Genomic DNA, 17,225 nt, shown 5'->3' on the forward strand with positions numbered 1-17,225 from the left:
TGAATGGAGCGCCGCCTGCCCGCGTCGACCCCCTTCACGTGAGTAGCACGGTAACACATGCGCACACAGCCATTCCTCGCGGGTAGGATGGGCGATTCCACTCTCTTCCCGAGATGGGCCGAGGTAACACCCCCTGGAGCCTCCTTCCCTCGAGTAGTGGGAAAGCCCAGATGTGCCGAAGTGGCGAGCGGCGCAAAGTCCGCGTGGCTGAGTTCTGCAAAACCGACCGTATCTGCAACCAAAAACAATGGACCGTCATCTTCTTCCTCTCCCGTCGTGCGGAACGCTCGTCAAAGGCAATATCTTTTCCTTTTCTTTGTTTCTTGTTCGTGGATTTGACTTGAAAGACAGCCGGTATTTTTGTGATTTTAAGGGTTTTAAAAGATTCTTTTTTTTTACGATTGTTGCGTTCAGCCTTATTAATTGCTACGCAGAGGATTGTTTCGGGCTTTGTTTTGCCTTGAGTGAGCTCCTTGCACCTAGCCTCTTACCTGCATTCATTAGATTGTTTACATCTCTTTATTTCCTGTCATCCTCCCGCTTATTTCCCTTCTAACGTTTGCGCATCAGACTTCCCCATTTTTTGTGCGATTGTGCGGGCGTCGGCGATTTTCAGTCCGCTTTATCTTACTTGCTTCGTTAGGTTTTCTTTTCTATTTTTGCGATCGCACTTTGTAATTAACATCAAAGTAATTGAGACGCTAAAATGCGATGTCGTGCATGACTTCGACCGTCTTTTTTTAACTCGACAATACTTTTGAGGCTCGGCTTAAAGGCTAGCTACGCAAGCCGCTGTCGTCTGCTGCGAAACGCTATCTCCGTGAAGTAGCTACAAATCCTTAAGAAATATCGACACGCATTTTCTTAATTCTTGTTCGGTTTTCTCGTTCTCCCGTGATTCAACATTGGAGCGCGCTGTTCGTATTTACTGACTATTTATATTCGGAAGCACATCCGGTATTTCTGCACGATCTTTGAGTCCGTAGCATTAGGGACGTTCCGGTAATCTGAACTCCGTTTTATACATCAGATGGAACGCAGCGAAAGCTATTCAAGCAGTTCGCAAGAAAAAAAGAGGAAACGTATTATTCCATGCTTGTTTCGTGGTCGAGTGGTCTAGCGCGTCGCCCTGTGGCGACTGGGAACTTAGGGGCATAAGCTCAAACCTGCCGCTAGATTTCTGTTTCAGTAATTCGTACTTGACATGACAGAGAAATTCGGGCATGCGGGTTCGAATCCAACTCGCATTTTTTTTTAAATAACATATTGTACTTGGCACCTATTTAAATCATTTTTTGTTCTTTCGAACACCTTATTGGGCTGACACGATGGTGCAGATTGGTCTTTTCTTCACGAATCACACCACTTGAAATTTTTGTTTTTGCTCTAACCAAGGGCATTTCTCGCTTTTCTTACTTATCGTGGTAGACATCTAACCATCACAAACTCTATTCATGAAATAAATGTTTATTCTCTCTCTCTCGCTTTTGTGCCTCTCTCGCGGTACCGTGCTTGTCATGAACGATTATGTCCCTCCAACAGAGCAGCGGACCGAGGAGGTGCCAGGAATAATAGGCGCTCTAATATGGAATAGCGCGATGCATTTCGTGTGTGCAGTTTCTTTTTGAGATTCCTTGTTCTCAGACTATACTGATGTCAAATTTTTAATGAGTCAGTTTTCTTCGGGTTTTCTTTGCGCCTAAAAATGCATGTCCTGCGTGTCATAAAACAGCTTGATCACCCGCAGGGGCCGCCGACGTCGCCTTTTTCTTTACGAAAAGGTGTTTTTTTTGCTAAGTTAATGGCAAATGTAAAATTTTATATATTGTGCAAGAATGGGGGGTTTATTCAGCAGATCAGCAGGGCTTGATCAGCAGGACTTAGCAGATCAGCGGCGAACACAGCGGCAGCGAACACAGTCAGATCCAACACGCGCAGCGATCACGATGCCACTGACTGGCATGTTCCTCGTGCACTTCTTCCTCTTGTATTGTAATGTAATATGATCACTGCGCTCGATCAGAGTAGGGTTCGTTTTTGTTTTTTTTTTCCTCGAATGTGAAGCCAGTGCCCTTCAGTAACCTCCACAAGGTGGCTTTCTTGAAGTTCAGCAGGTCGGAGTTTTCCTTTTGAATACTGTCCAGCGTGGGCATCCCTCTCTTCATGTACATACCACGTTCACTTAGGCGGATGACATGCGCTGTGAAGCTGTCACACTTTACTTTTCGTGAACATAAAATCTTCACGGCTCGGGGTCTCTTTATCGGAGACTTCAATGGTCCTCACTCGGTACGCGGTACACGGATACGCTCCTGTATCCTCGCTCACAACACTCAAAATATCCCGCTCAAATATCTGTGAAAAATATACGTTTGCAATAAGAAGTGGTTGAGAACGCTGCGTTGGACTCCATTTTCTCAGTGAGATGCGCGGGAAGCCCAACGCGGAGATACACTTTAGCGGAGAGCATAGTTGGCAATGTTGGGGGGCAGAGAAAACATTATACGAACAAAAACGACAAACAAAACATACATATTCATCGATTCCAATCTTTTCCCCTGAAGTAAAAGCGTTTTTTTTTATGAAGCTGATGGCAAATGTAACGTTTATTAAGCTTGCGAACGAACCAATTATTATTTCATCGCGTAAGAGCAGGCACCATTTTTTACCGCTGACGATGGGGAGCAGAAACAGTAGTTCTATATAGCTTTCACAGTGTTGTACCTGATGTATGAAACTGAGTTTAGTAACCTTGGTTCCAGCGTTATGCTTATTTGTCGCGTCCAAGCTCTCGCTCTCTCAAGAGAGGGAAGTGACTGTTACGACCAAGCTTGGTCCGGGCAGCGGGAGAGCGGAGGATTCCACGAATACCGAAAGGATTGTCCCACCGCTGAGCAAGTCACAATTATGCTGCGCCCCTGTAGTGAGGGAGTTCATTTCTGGCAGCCGAAATATATCGTCTAGAATATACTGGCAGTATTTTTACTTCCGCCATGCATCTTCTAGGAAAGAAAGGGGTGCTGGTTGCAACATCTGAACACATAGTTTCGCAGCTCATAGGTAAACATTGCTAGAGAAAAGGCATTTGAAATCCTTGGACATAGTGCATGTACATAGTGCCAAGTTCGTTTATGGTTCGACTGGCTAAGGATTGCCGCCTATGCTCACTATCCGGAATGGTCAGCGGAAAGACGATTCTTTCCCCTAAAACGTGAATCTGTACGCCTGACAGAATTCTGGTGGAACTACAACCTTTGTTGGATCCATGGTGCTTTAGGAAAGCCAAAGAAATCTAAACATCTAAACATTGTAGGGAAGGCCTAATTATGATGGGTGGTTCTTCCATTCCTTCCAGCCTTTCAAACCTTCTTGACAGAGGTCCTAAGTTTGGTCTGAAGCCCTCGGTTTCTGTACATGAACTCGCCGCCTTAAATCGAAGGAGTGCAAAGAAGGCTCCATCGGACGATACGGAACGTTGCCTCTTGGAGGGAATAGGCTGCCTCGCTAAGAATGTAACAGTGACTAGTTCCAAGTTTGCTAAGGAAGGTTTGTAGAAGGTTGTGAGATTCTTTAAGGACAACGAGCTTTGTCTTTTAAAGGCAGATAAGGTGGGTGGCTAGTTGCCTTGGCTAGGTCTTTGTACAACAAAAAAGCCGCTTTCGCTATAATCAAAAACTTCACTCGTGTTAAAAAAAGTCAAACAAGAATTAAGATTTAAGTAGTCAATATATGAAATTATTTAAACCTTCACAAGCTTTCAAGGGAAATAACAGTTAGCGAAAAAGGGGCGTTGCGTTTTCTTTAGTGTCAAATCTCATAAACCGGAAGCGCCATTCCGTACTATTGTGAACGAAGGGGGTACTTGGCAGCATTGTGTTAGTAAGTTTCTGCTAAAGTTTTAAATGGTCTCGTGATAAATGACCCACTCCGCGTAAAGAATTCGTCGGATATTGTCCAGTTCTTTCTTGTTGACGGTGATGTTGATTATGCCTTCTCTATCGATGTGGAAGAGCTCTTTTATGCTGTGCCTCATCCTTTACTGTTCGCTGCTGTCAAATATTGCATAGATGAAAATATTGCAGTTGCCTTCCAAAATGCAGTGGCTTTGAGGGTAGAAACGTTTTCAGCCCTTTTAGAGTTTTATCTTCTTAGCACTTTTATACAATTGGACATCCAGTTTTATCTGCAAAAGAAAGGCCTTTGTAAAGGTTCTTGCATTGCCTCGGTGTTGTGCAACATCTTTTTATCATATATAGATCAGTCTTTACACGATGATTTTAATCGTTTTAACAATGACAAAGTCCAAGGTTTTTTGTTATATGGATGACTTTTTAATTGCTTTAAAGATCTTGTTCTATTTCTAACGAACAGACACAAAAATGTACTTTGGATGATTTAAACTTCTTGACAAAGGGCTAACATTTACTTGTGAACTTCACATAGGAAGGCACTCTGCAGTTTTTAGATTTGAGTTTAAAGTTTAGGAAAAATCACGTTTGCTGGGCTCGTTCCTCCCAAGCATAAGAAGAGCTCTTGTATGACTCTTCTCATTTGAAGATAGTAAAGAGGGGCATTGCTAGTCTCTGCTTGGATTCTGCGCTGCGGAGATCGTGTTTCCATGAGATGGAAGCAAGTTTTAATTATCTTGGTTAGCTTGTTTTCAGCTGGCTTTGCTGCGTCGGTCGTGATGGCAGTGGTAGAAACACTTTTGAAGAAGATGAGGCCTGCTATTAAGCATACGACTGCTGCAAAGCTCATGGAAGGTCAGCAGAGGCCGGAAGTGGTCCCGTATCTGCACAAGGTCTCCCACAATTTGAAAAAGGTGGCCGATCAGTTTATTGTGCTGATGGTTTTTTTTTTCAGCTCCCAAGAAACTTGCTCAGCTGAGCCGTCGCATTAATGGCGAACATAAAAAGCGGGGCTGCACAAAGAACCATTAAAAGCGTTTTGTGCAGTGTGCCATGAACGTCATCTACAAGATTCCTTTGTCTTGTGGCAAAGTGTACATCAGCCAGACATGGCGTTGTGTTAACGACCGTCTCAGGGAGCATGCAAAAGATCTGGAAAATAAGGAATGCACGAATCGTGTTAATCACTGCACTGCTTACTCGACCTGTGAGCCACGTTTCCGTAGCTTATCAATCCTCGGTAGGTGTTATCAAAAAACTGCTTGGGAAACCTTGGAACCTTACCTTGTCAGGAAAGATGGTCAGAATTGTGTAAGTGAAACATCAGTCGTTTTCTATAATGCCGAGATGAACTTCCTATCGTATCTGCACTGATTTTAAACGGCTTTCCAAGTCACTTGCTGGGTTGCGGCTGCGCAGGCCTGTTATATATTTATATGCCTCACTCTGTTTAAATAAATCAGTTGTCAGTAGCGCCGGTGTTCGTCCTGTCTTTCTGTCGTCTTGTCGCATTGCGTAAATTATAAACTCGTGATGACCGAAAGGATCAAAAGGGTGCAACGTCTGATAATTCGACCCCATGTTGCACACAATTGTGTATGATCTCATGGAAAAGCTGGTGTATACGAGAGGAGACAAGGCATTATAATCTGTGTCGCGTCATTGTTGTCTACTTTCTGCAATTCCGCTTTTCAAAGGACTCTCAATGAGACAGTGGCCACGCTGGCAGTGGGCATGACGAAGCTGCTCGTTGACATTCGTTTGCAGGTGTGCACATCCAGCTACTGTGCATGATGAGAGTCGGATAACCTCTCGTTGGCATCCACTCTGTGCATGTCTATAGAATGATGACACCTCATTAGATGCTGATCGGACGTTGCCTTTCCTTGAAACTCTGTCTACAGAATAACTTCTTGAGGCTGAGAAAAACACGTACCCATGGGAAAGCGAGTGTTCGCCAAGCCTGTGGCAAGAAAGGGGAATCATCTGAGATCTCGCTAGTGGAAAGTGTATATGCTTATACAGTAGGTGTTGATCGAGATGACTTATCTTACTTCGTCTCTACCTCATTGGCCATGTTTTTCCCAATCATTGGTAATATTCTTCCCCTATAGTTACTGTTTTGGTGACTCTTCGTGAACCTATCTGATTGAGTGTTGCTCTCCGAGGGCGGGCCGGGGCATTAGGTTTTAAAGCAAGATGTTTTGATGGGACCAATTGCTGGTTTCGTGAGGTCAGACTAAGAGTCCGTCAAATATATGTGTGTATTCGCCGCAAGAGAGACCTAGAGGCGGCGCCACCGTCGCTCCGATAGTGTGGATCGGCAGTCGGCGGCGCTCGCAGAAATGCATGCGCCATATGCCTGCTTCCGAATTTACGGCAGGTTTGTTGGCGATGAAAACATGCCTTATGCATTGCATTAGGAATTTACTGTTTAATGTGCTCCAATACTGCATAAAAAGTCGTGGATTTCACCAATGCAGATTTTAGGAAACACTTGGCACGCAATCCCCCATCTTTTAGATTTACTGGCATTGCTTAGCACGCTTTTTGCGTTGTACGCCTCTCCCAGCACCTGATACTTGGGCCTGAACATGCCACATCTTATCGCCTTTTCAACAATATGCGCGTCTCATACGAGTGAGACAGGCAAATTTAGTTTGGTTTCGTTTGTGGGGTTTAATGTCAAAAAGCAACTCAGCCTATGAGAGACGTCGTCGTGGAGGACTGGATATTTCGGCCACCTGGGGTTCTTTAACGTGCACTCACATCACATAGCACACAGGCGCCTTACTTTTTGTCCCCACCGAAAAGCGGCCGCCGAGGCCAGGACTCGATCCCGCTTCCTTAGAAACAGTAGTCGAGCGCCGTGACCACTGCACCACCCGGCGGGGTGGCAAATTTAGTGCCACGCCCACAATGTTCGTGCTCTGACCTGCAGTACTTTAGAATACATCGAGGCAGTCTTGTTCATTATATCGTACTTGACTCGATGATTAAGCAGAAAAAATATAGCACTGACAGCGTGCTGCCTGGCAGTTTGCCATTGAGTGTGTGGACATCAAATCTGGCTAGACAACCAGGCACAAGTACAGGAAACCTTGCCGCACAGTAAAGCTGACTGCTCACGTATAGAGTGGTGAGTGGATTGAGTTTGCTGAGCTCACAATAAGGCAGGTGCTGCTTGCGGCAGATAATCTCGTGTTGCACTGTGAATTGACTTCTAATGATTTCCTGAAACCAAAGGGAAGTATATGGAATTTCTGATGTGTGTGATGTTTATAAATGATAAATTAGTAGTGAAATTATTTTTTTCCAATGACAATAAATTTCGTGATTTGTTCTGAATTTTTACACACTTGACAAATTTAGTAACATCAGCGATTCATTTTCAGTAACTTTAAAGTGCAAACTATGAATCAGTAGCTGCGAAGACATTGTAAAACTGCGCTTGGTCGCGGTCACGTTCTGACAAGAAATGTTTAAGGTTGAAGATTGTAATTATTGTTAAGCGGGGACTTGGGGCAGTTTTGTCGTTTACTCCCAAATCAAGTGCCGGATATAAAGCTATCCTATCGTATAAAACTATCTTATCACAATCTTCTCACTATCTTAAACTATCTTATCATGTATAATTATGTCTTTATTCCCGAACTAAACACCGTGTGAAGCTATTTTACTCCCCTTGTCAGAAACATTTTGCTCCAAAGATAGCAGAGAAGAAGCGAGGTTCTAATAATTCGAATGGCTGGGCTATCAGTGCACATTGATCTAGGTGCAATATGTAATATTTAGTGTAACAGGTGCTGCGAAGATTTGTTTCTCAAACATTCGAGCATGTCTAAAAAGCGAAATATGCTTATTACCACTGTTACGGATGCGCAGAATTCTTGCAATTCAAACATTTTCTATGGTCAGGTACACAAAATACTTTGTATGGTCGGCTACAGAGATTTGGTCCAAATATCTATAGCAACTTATATGGCTGCCTTTATTTTTTGCAGAGTCTGTTCTATAGAAGTCTTTAACCTGTTCTATGAACTTATGGCTCCCTATGTATTACAGTTATTAGCATTTTCTATGGTCAAGTATAAACTTTTATGGTCAGCTATAAAAAATCCCTTGTGTCGTCGGCAAGAGATATGTGGCCGAGAAAGCTATAGAAGTCTATAACCTATGGACTAATTCTGATGTCCTAATGTATTGCAGCCTTCAGCATTTTCTATGGTCAGCTATAGACAAATTAATGCGCGCGCACGTGTGTGTGTGTGTGCGTGATTGCGTGTGTGCATGTGTGTCATGCTCTACATCCTCAGAGATTTATTTTCTTTTCGATGCCTAAATGACAAAATTGGACAGCAGTCCACTCATTAAGAAAGGGATTGTGTAAAGAGCAGACACTTGGCGAAATCTGGCTTCAGGAAATGACGCATGGATGATAACGCTAGTAACATCTTCACGCACGACGAAATGGATGGCGCCACCAGCATTTGTCGCGCCGCGCGCGCGGGTGCTGCCGGCGCAGACCGAAGCAGGCTGCTGAAGGGCAACGCCGTCTACGCAGGCTGCGTGTTCGTGAGGTGTGACTGCGGCTTCCTTGGCCTTCGAAGCGGAACTACTGCAGTTTGTCAGGACGGCAAGGTGAGGAGCGTTATTTTGGTTTAAAACGTTGCATTTCGAGCAGTTTATGCTGACCGCGCCGGCCGGTTTCTTGTATTGCGCTGCTCGTGAACAGGCTCGGTTGCGCACGTCATGGGTCGGCCAGTTCGTGACACCTTGGCAGCTTCCAGCTAAGGCAATGTGAGATATTTTTTCTGTTTGTAAACTGCATTTCAAGCAGTTTTAGCTGAGCACTCTGGCTGGCGCGGTTGTGAAGAGAAGGCCTATATGTGCTCGGTAATGGCGCAACAAGGGCTCGTCGGTTACTGCGCAGTTAGATAAGAGCGAGCCCACGCCTGGCGTTCTTTGCTTGGTTGGCCTAGTGGTTACTGTTGCGTGGTTTCTCGTTGAGTTTTACGTGTTGGGGTGTTTTTTATGGCCGTCACCAGTGCGCAATCTTTTTTAGGTGATGTGTTGGCTGGGGGGAAGGGATGAAATCTGAACATCGACAGTAGGCTAATGTATTAAATACGAGCGTTTTCGTGTTGTATGTACTACATAGGGGAGCGTTATTGTTAAGGTGGTATTAAAAAAAAGAGGTACCGGACAAAATCTGGAGAACCAGAAACATGTGTCGAAGAGCGTCATCTGCATCGAAAAACCCGCTGGGAATGTGCTTAAAAAAAAAGACGATAGAAAAGAAAATGCCGAGGTGCTTCTAATCAGTGTGATACTAAAGAAGTGGCGCGCGGATAATTCCGTCCTCTCCGTTTCTGAAAACATGCGTTTCACCCGCGCATTTATTTTCAGTGCAACTAACGCACACTGTGGTATCCCCTGTGTTGTTGCCGCCAGGTATCAAATATTTTTATGAAATGAAACGCGTAGTCGGCTGTCAATGCAGCTTTTAAAACCAAAGACTAACATCGCGAAATGAAGCAGTGCTTGGAAATTAGTGGTAGGAATCTTCGCCATGTAGCTTGATTTGTGTATTTTACGGGGGTATGCACGTGAGGTTCGATAAATCAATGACCAATATTCATAACTTTATTCCTTTACAGATATCTCGCCTTTAATCTGTTTACGCAGTGTCAGTAAATGGTGTATCACGATGACATATATTTCTACTGTAAATTTTCCAGCTGATGCCAGAATTCGGCAGTCTCTGCTGTGTGCCCTGGTGAGACGATTGAAGCATACGTGCAAGAGGTCCGGACCAATATCCCGCATTCCACGAGTCGATATGTTTGAACTTTCACTTGCGGCTTGCCATTTCACATGATTTAATATGCACATCAGGTATTTCTACAACAATATCATTGTTAACATAAAAGATGTGTTAATAGGCATGAAATGTCTAAATTTTTCTTGAAAGATTAATATCAATCAGTACATATTTTCACATTCCAACAAATTGACCATCTGACGACATGGCAAGCTAAGCTTGATTGGTTTCTATTTAACGTCCCAAAGAGATCCAGGCTTTAAAGACGCGCATAATAGAGGAAGCATTCTTATATTAACACTGTTGAGTATTCTGGCTATGAATTTAACGAGTGCTAGTTACATTGTCATTGTAAAATGAATACAAGGCACTTTGTATCATGAGTCAACGTTCTTCAGCTTATTTCGGGCTTACAGAATATTTGTGATTAAGAACCCTTCAATCTTTCTGCAAAAGGTAATCCTGAGCACGAAAGACGTGACCGTCTGCTGGAATTTTGCTGCCAAGGTGGTAGCCAAAAACTCATGATTGTATGGGGAAGTGTGCGCATTTAAGCTGAAAGCAACGTGTCTATGGCATAATACCCAAGACTACTTGAAGTATATTTGTTTGAAATCTGTGTTTAAAATAAAGTATAGGGTATTGTGAGGGAGCCGCGAATGCATTTTGAGCATAGTGTATGTCTGTTTTCTTGTGTATCATTTTCCATATTTTGTATATCTCCATGCAATGCTACATTTGTCTACCTATGTATTGTTTCTTGCCTTGTGTAATTTCTTTTTGCTTTTTATAATGTACACGTGGGCTGATGTATCCTACGTTTTGTCTCTCTTCCTGGTTGCTTTCGTGCACCAAACTGTGACAGAATTGTATCCATTTCGTTATTGTATGAAGCAAAATGTTTATTTCACAGAGCTCCTGGCATCTTTTCTGCAATACTGATGTTTGGCAAAGGTTTTGAGGCAGCTGCGTTGATGGCCAATCAGCAGTAATTCGGACCTAATTATATATTTCATTGCTGAAAATAAATATAAAAGTAGTACCAAACCGTACAGAATAGAAATAATGTGCCAAGAGGGCGCGGCAGTAGGGCAAGCGCTTCATAGCATTCAAACGGCGCGCCTTTAACAAAAGCAGATGTGGGTCAAGCATCCGCCGCTTGCTACGCTACAGTCAATTTGGCCGCTGGGCCCTATGGAAGTGTCCGGTCTTTACCCTATTCCTTTCTCTATGGTCCACCTACGACTAAAACCTTCATGGGTCGGAGGTACTCACCGCAGGCGGACTTTTAAGTGGTGACAGTGCTCCCACCAGTTTTACCAAGATTGTGACGCAATCCTTTCGTCGTACTGCATTGCGGTTGATGACATACGGTTACTCGATGCATACACGACAGAACTCTATGCCAAATTAGAGGACAAGTTGCACGAGGGATTTGAACCGATGGTATACGTACTTTAAGGCCGCGGTGGCCCACTTTATTGTTTCTGCGTGCGCGCCGCAGAAAGCGGCGATGGAAATGTCCACAAGATTCGAGAAAGCTTCGCGACCGATTACTTAATCTCGGCCACCTCGATGCACCTCCTCGTCCTCGTCGTCATGGGCTGAGGCACGCGTGCCACGGCCGCTCGATGGAAGCGCACTGGGTGCGGCCTGCTGCGTCGCGCCGCCGTCAATGGGCAAGCGCGTCCTTGGGGAGTTTACAGTTGCGCCCGCTATTTCTGCTGAGGGCGTCACTATTCGGGGACACTTCGCCGCCAGGGTGATAAAGCTGAATTCATGAAGCCCTATACACTTTCATGCAGGTGGTTTGCTACTGAGATCTTGCTTGCAGATACTCTCACTCTATTAACATGGTTCACAGTGAGTGTTTGTTTTAATGAAAATATTATGGAGGACTGCCCTGCACAAAATGCAAAAACCTTCCATCGTTCTACCCTTATACTCCTTCAATGGAGAAATTGAATAACGCATAAGATGGCGTTTCATTTCAGATTTTGCCTGCACTTTTTTTGTACCATATAACACTGCCCAATCTATTACACTTGTTCTAAAAAATATTACAGACCTTCTTAGCTTTCTCAGCCATTTCTACGGTAATCGTTCCATTCACAAAACAAGAATGTTTTTTTTTCTCGAAACTGAAACTTCGTTACGAGTCCGCCGTGGTTGTGTGCCCACAACTCATACCTATATATAAAGAGGCCAAGAACACTAACAACAAAGCCGTCCGCGCACGGTTGTAATGAGAGCATTTGGAGTACAAAGATTAATCCCAATAAACGCATCAGTCAAGACATCACACGAAGCTATGATAACAAGCAACCATCGCAAACATACTTCACGAAGCATCAAGCAGCAGATTGGCGCCGACTTCCCGACGCTTCTCTGTACAGCAAAATCGCTTCGCGCACGTAAAACACAGTTTTGAGAAAGGTCACTTCACACCCACGGCAGTTATGAAGCACAGCACACACATGAAACACGATTGATATCAGTGATCGGCGCGTTACATGAACAACATCGTATGCTTGCGATCGCTGCACGCAGACTAATGAATGCGACTAGCACAGCTCAAAATTCATATCAACATTCGGAAAACAAAGCGTGCGTAGTGAGCAATTTTCACCCGAAACAGATATACGGTGTATTGAATATTTGGGGGCCGGGTTCTAAAAAACTTCTACCCAAAATCTACTACCCCATTGGCGGTCAAAAAATAGCAAAATATGGTCTATGTTTGCTGATAAGTGACTCAACATCGGTACTTACCTAAATTTTCCGGAATCGACGGATAACTGCTCTCGGCGGCGTGCACAATTTTCGCAGAGGACAGTCGAAAATATGCTTTGACATTGTGCGCCATCTGTCAACCAGCTAGGCAAGCGTCATCCCAGCACTCGGCGCAGTTTCCTCGCTGTTCGACAGATGGCGCACAATGTCACAGCAGCTTTTCGACTCTTCTGCGAAAATTGTGCACGCCGCTGAGAGCAGGTATCCGTCGATTCCGGAAAATCTAGGTAAGTACGGATGTTGAATTACTTATCAGATAACATAGACCACATTTTGCTACTTTGTGAACGTTATTGCAGCTCGAATGGGGTAGTAGATTTTCCATAAGAATGTTTTTAAAACAGCAGTCGTTCCGAACGTATCACTTTCGCTACATTCCCACTAATTGTCGCAGCTATGAAGCTGTCTACGCGCACAGGGAATTAATTCACTGCGGGAGCTGCTTCTTGATGCTGTCCATGAAAATCCTGCAGCAATCACAAACGGCTCCAAATAAACACGTCGAGGCACCGCAACTGTGTAGCAATAGTACATCTTCTGCAGGTTTGCCGGCCACTCGTCAACTCGGTGCAGGCCATCTCACCTGGGGGAACTGTTACTCGATGCTTCTGCACATGGCAAGGCAAACTTCCAAGTCGCTTTGAATAATCGTAATAAACGAGGAATAGAGCAATAGCGCAATGAAGAATATCTTTCATCGACAGGCACCATCCATCTAGGCCTTTTTTCGCCTAAACTCGGTCGGCGGCCATCTTTGCAGAAGTAGGAGGAGCTTGCGATGCGCCCCGAGAACGCATGTGACCGACGCGTCCAAAAGTTGCAGTTGACCAACTTTATCCGGAAGCCGGGCGGAGGACGCATGTCTCTGTCCGCCCTTTTGTTGATGGTGATGGTGGCTGTACCCTTTGCAACGGCTCGCCAGCGCCTCGCGACGCGGCGGAGCCAAACAGTTCTATAAGCAATAAATTTTAAAAGAAACACAAAACACAAATATTTTTTTTTACTGGCGGATGCGCCCTCGAGCTGATGGGCGCAGCGCCCAAATAGTTACCGTACAGCAGCCTTAAGATAGGAGCGCCGACACCGCTCTTTGGAAGGGTGAAATTTTTTTACGTCGGAGAAAGCTTGGTGGCGGATCCGATACATGGCGCTAGTATTTATCACCGACTCTGCTGAAGTGTGCCGCCGCCGCGCCTCTGCTCTGGCGGTTCCGTGCTGCCTCCGCGTCTGTCGTCTGCTTCTTATCGCTGCACTTGCATATCGCCTGCATCGCTGCAGGAATATGTATCGCCTTCATCGCCGTGGGGAATATATCACTTGAGATCGTGTTGTCTGCATCTTCGAGCTGCACTAAGGTGTCACCTTTTGCCTGCCTCATCGCTGGCATATATCTCTTTCAGTCCCGTTGCGGTCACCTGCTTCATACAGCTCAACAATTTTCCCCCTGATTCGGAGCCCTCAACATCTTTCAGTTCTTGATTTTTCTGAAATACGGTGGCAATTGCGCTCTTGACAAGGTGAGCTCGTTTTTCTTCAACAAATAATATCCTTTATAGCTGCTGTAGGATTTTAGAGAAAGAAATTCATCCATGAAATGCCGGGCACACAGCCTGTGCTTTCGAGCTAACTCCTGGCCAATCTGGGAAATGTTCTGCTTCCACTGCTCGAAAAGCAATGAATCAGTTGGCGGCCGAAACAAGGGGACTTTTTCGTTTCCTTTGTCATACCCTGAATAACCTTAAACGACAAAACACTTATTCGCCTACCCTACCATCCGCATATAAGAAAAGATATCAGTGCACAGTATGCGCTCATTCCATGTCTTCTGTGCTGTGTGCTGTACCGTCCGCGTACTGGTTACCTTTTGCTGCGTGGTTTGTCGTCTGCATGCCCCTGTCGACTCATTGTCAAGGGAGTAAATAGACCACAAAAAAAGACACTGGCGGAGCTTTATCTTAAAGTTTTACTTTAAAAAGATACAGGTTGGTGATGACTACGATTCCACTTGTGCGTTTTTCGGCTAGCAGACGACGAGCAAAGTTACCCCTCCGTCTGCTCTCCGCCCGTTGTACGCGACACTCGCCCGGTCACCTGAATTGAGCTCGGGTGTATTTCGTTTCGCAACACTGTTGGCTGGTGATGAGCATATTTGTTTTTTTCTGAGAGGAGGATTGGGGAAAATGAAAGCGTGACCAAAGCCACGTCAGCGAGGAAAGGGGAGCGGAGGGAGAGAGTACAGTGCGAAGCTGAGCACCGGACGCGGGCTTGGCGTTCGTGTAGCAAACTCTGCCTACGCCGAATGCATAGCTGCGCGCCAGAGTCGGCGGTTCTGTCTTATCTTACTCCGTGGCCCATGTTAAAGTTCCCCGGGTGATCGAAATTACTCCGTAGCCCTCGTAGCCCTCCGATACGGCTCCTCTTCTCTCTCTCTTTCCACTTTCAATCCCACCTTCTTGCCTTCCTATACGGAGCGGTTCAGTTGTCTACAAAAGTGCGTTAGATACAGCGCCTTTCCTTTCTCGTGAATAATTATTATTCCTTCTCTGTAAGAAATGATAGAACGCAGGTGAAATGGGATGCATTCACCAGAATTCTGCTTCTGTTCGAGAAGGGGCACGCGATGTACCATGTGCAGCGTCAACGCTCGTGCATTCACATTTCTGCACTGCAGATTCTGCAAGGCTCTCGAATTTTAATGCCGAAGCCTTTATGCCTCATCATTGTTCACAGAAGGTTGTCAGTAGAGGTGTTATTCTTTCGAGAGCAAGAAATAAAGATAAATTATTAAACCTTGTTTTCACCGGGAACCGAATCTCCATCCCTTGGATGCCAATCTAGTGCTCTACCATCTGCGTCAAGCCCCCGATTTTTAAGGCGAAGCCTTTAATGCCTCATACTATCGTAGGACAATATGTGTCCCGCTTTTGCGGCGGCTGTCGCGTGGCGTTCCTTGTCGTACATTCAAGTGTGGGATTGCAGATGGCAGAAACGCTAAACAAGGTGAGGCTTCTCAGGCATTCGCCATTCAATACTATAGGGGGTATTCACTGACGCGCTGTGCGCGGTGCATTGTGGGTAATTGAGGCGCAGTCGGCCATTTTTGTGTCCACGGAACGAACAGGGCGAACGTACGAATCAAGTGCTGTCGTGCGGTTCTACAAGCAGTGGCATCCGCAGCTATATGTTGTTTATTTAGCTATCGTAGACGGTAATAGACGCGTGCACAGTGTAAACAACGGAAGCTGAAGAACTGCGCGAACGACCTCGGCATTGTAAGGTTCCGGAAGTACACACGAACAACTCCACTCGAACGAAATACCTCACCGAGATGCGACGTCACGTATGGCTGGCACGGCTCAACCGCACAATATCATGGAATATTAGAAATGTATGTCAAAATGGGCTTTACTAGAATCTTCCGGATGTGCCCTAGCAGCCAGCTCTTGTCACTATTCGTGAACGACTGTTCTTCACGCACTCGGAAGACGCATTCCCGGTAAAAGAGCAGCGCGGTATCGCTTCCAGTCTTGCGCATGTATGCAGCGCGCCGGCAACACCTCTTTGTCGTGTTTTGCTGCAATAAAATCCTTCAAAGAGGGCTCGCTAAACTTTGTGTTTGCCGTACTTGCCTCATTCGATCAGAAATGGGATGTTCGCATCGTCTGTGTCGGCTGCTAATCAAAGCAGACCGCATGCAAATTCGGAGAAGGAACGTAGGCGGGCAGAGTTGTTTTGCAGAAGGTTTGAAAAACTTTATAAACATATTTATCTCTAATAACAAATCAAGTTTATCTTTGCCAAAACTGCGCTGTATTTCAAGAGTTTTGTTGCAAAAAGTTATTTCGAGCCCGCAAGGCAACGAGGTGGCGCCACCGGTGTCATCGCTGTGGCCTGTGGCAGCGGTTTCTTTTGCTTCCTTACCGCCACAGACGATCCAAACATCCGACTTCTTCTGATCGATTGAGGCAAGTACACCAAACAAGTTTAAAAGATACTGACTACCAAATGCCATTTCTATGCAGAATATCAGCTACATAAACTCAGCGGTTTAGTTGTTATAAACGTTGGACGGCAAGCACGTAATAGAGGGTTCACAAAAGTACGTCTGGCAACCGTGAGCGGCACGCTGATCCCGCGCTAGCCGCCATATTTTGTTCGCTCCATCCGTTCGCGTCGTGTCCGTCCGTCAGCGCTCGCCGTTCTGTTCGCGCTTGTCACGTTTTAACCTAGTGTGCTGTGCTTGGACCTCTCTTCAGTCCCTGACGGTTTCTGTTAGCGACGCCTAGAAGCGTATTTTGACAGCCGAGACGTCGCGGGGCGGCCGCGCTGCCGAGCGCAGTTAAAAATTGCTCTACGAGTCGTACATGAGCCCTTCTACAATCCGCAGCGTCATCCCTCCCTATCCAGGTACAGTATCCAGAGTTCTGTAATGTGGATTTTTTTTTGTCGGTGCGCCTTTGCTGTTTCCTTAAACGCCTATGAGAGATCATCGCGAGCTTGTTTGCTTGGTTTGCGCAATCACCGTCGCTCATCCGACTGGAAGATACTTGGTTGGCGAAATGAGCGAGGATGCATTTTATTTTATGATAAAAGGATCGTGCGTAATTTGACGCAAGTTGGACTGGCGCTCAGCACTTTCCTTCCCATGCCGTCGACGCAGTAGTTGGCATTAGTCTCGGAAATAATCGGGGGCTGCGTAA

The 17,225-nt window shown here is 45.4% G+C and overlaps 1 long non-coding RNA gene across 1 annotated transcript; it reads left to right on the forward strand.

The window, feature by feature from the left end:
* Positions 1-8,359: 8,359 nt before the first annotated feature.
* LOC146183063 (uncharacterized) lies at positions 8,360-12,420 on the forward strand. The gene is made up of 2 exons (XR_014708454.1): positions 8,360-8,549; positions 9,650-12,420. It is a non-coding gene; the product is annotated as an uncharacterized LOC146183063 (long non-coding RNA).
* The last annotated feature ends 4,805 nt before the right edge of the window (positions 12,421-17,225 follow it).

The sequence above is a fragment of the Amblyomma maculatum genome, chromosome 7 (assembly GCF_055883805.1).
Source record: "Amblyomma maculatum isolate TAMU_Amacu chromosome 7, ASM5588380v1, whole genome shotgun sequence".
Taxonomy (NCBI): Eukaryota; Metazoa; Arthropoda; class Arachnida; order Ixodida; family Ixodidae; genus Amblyomma; species Amblyomma maculatum.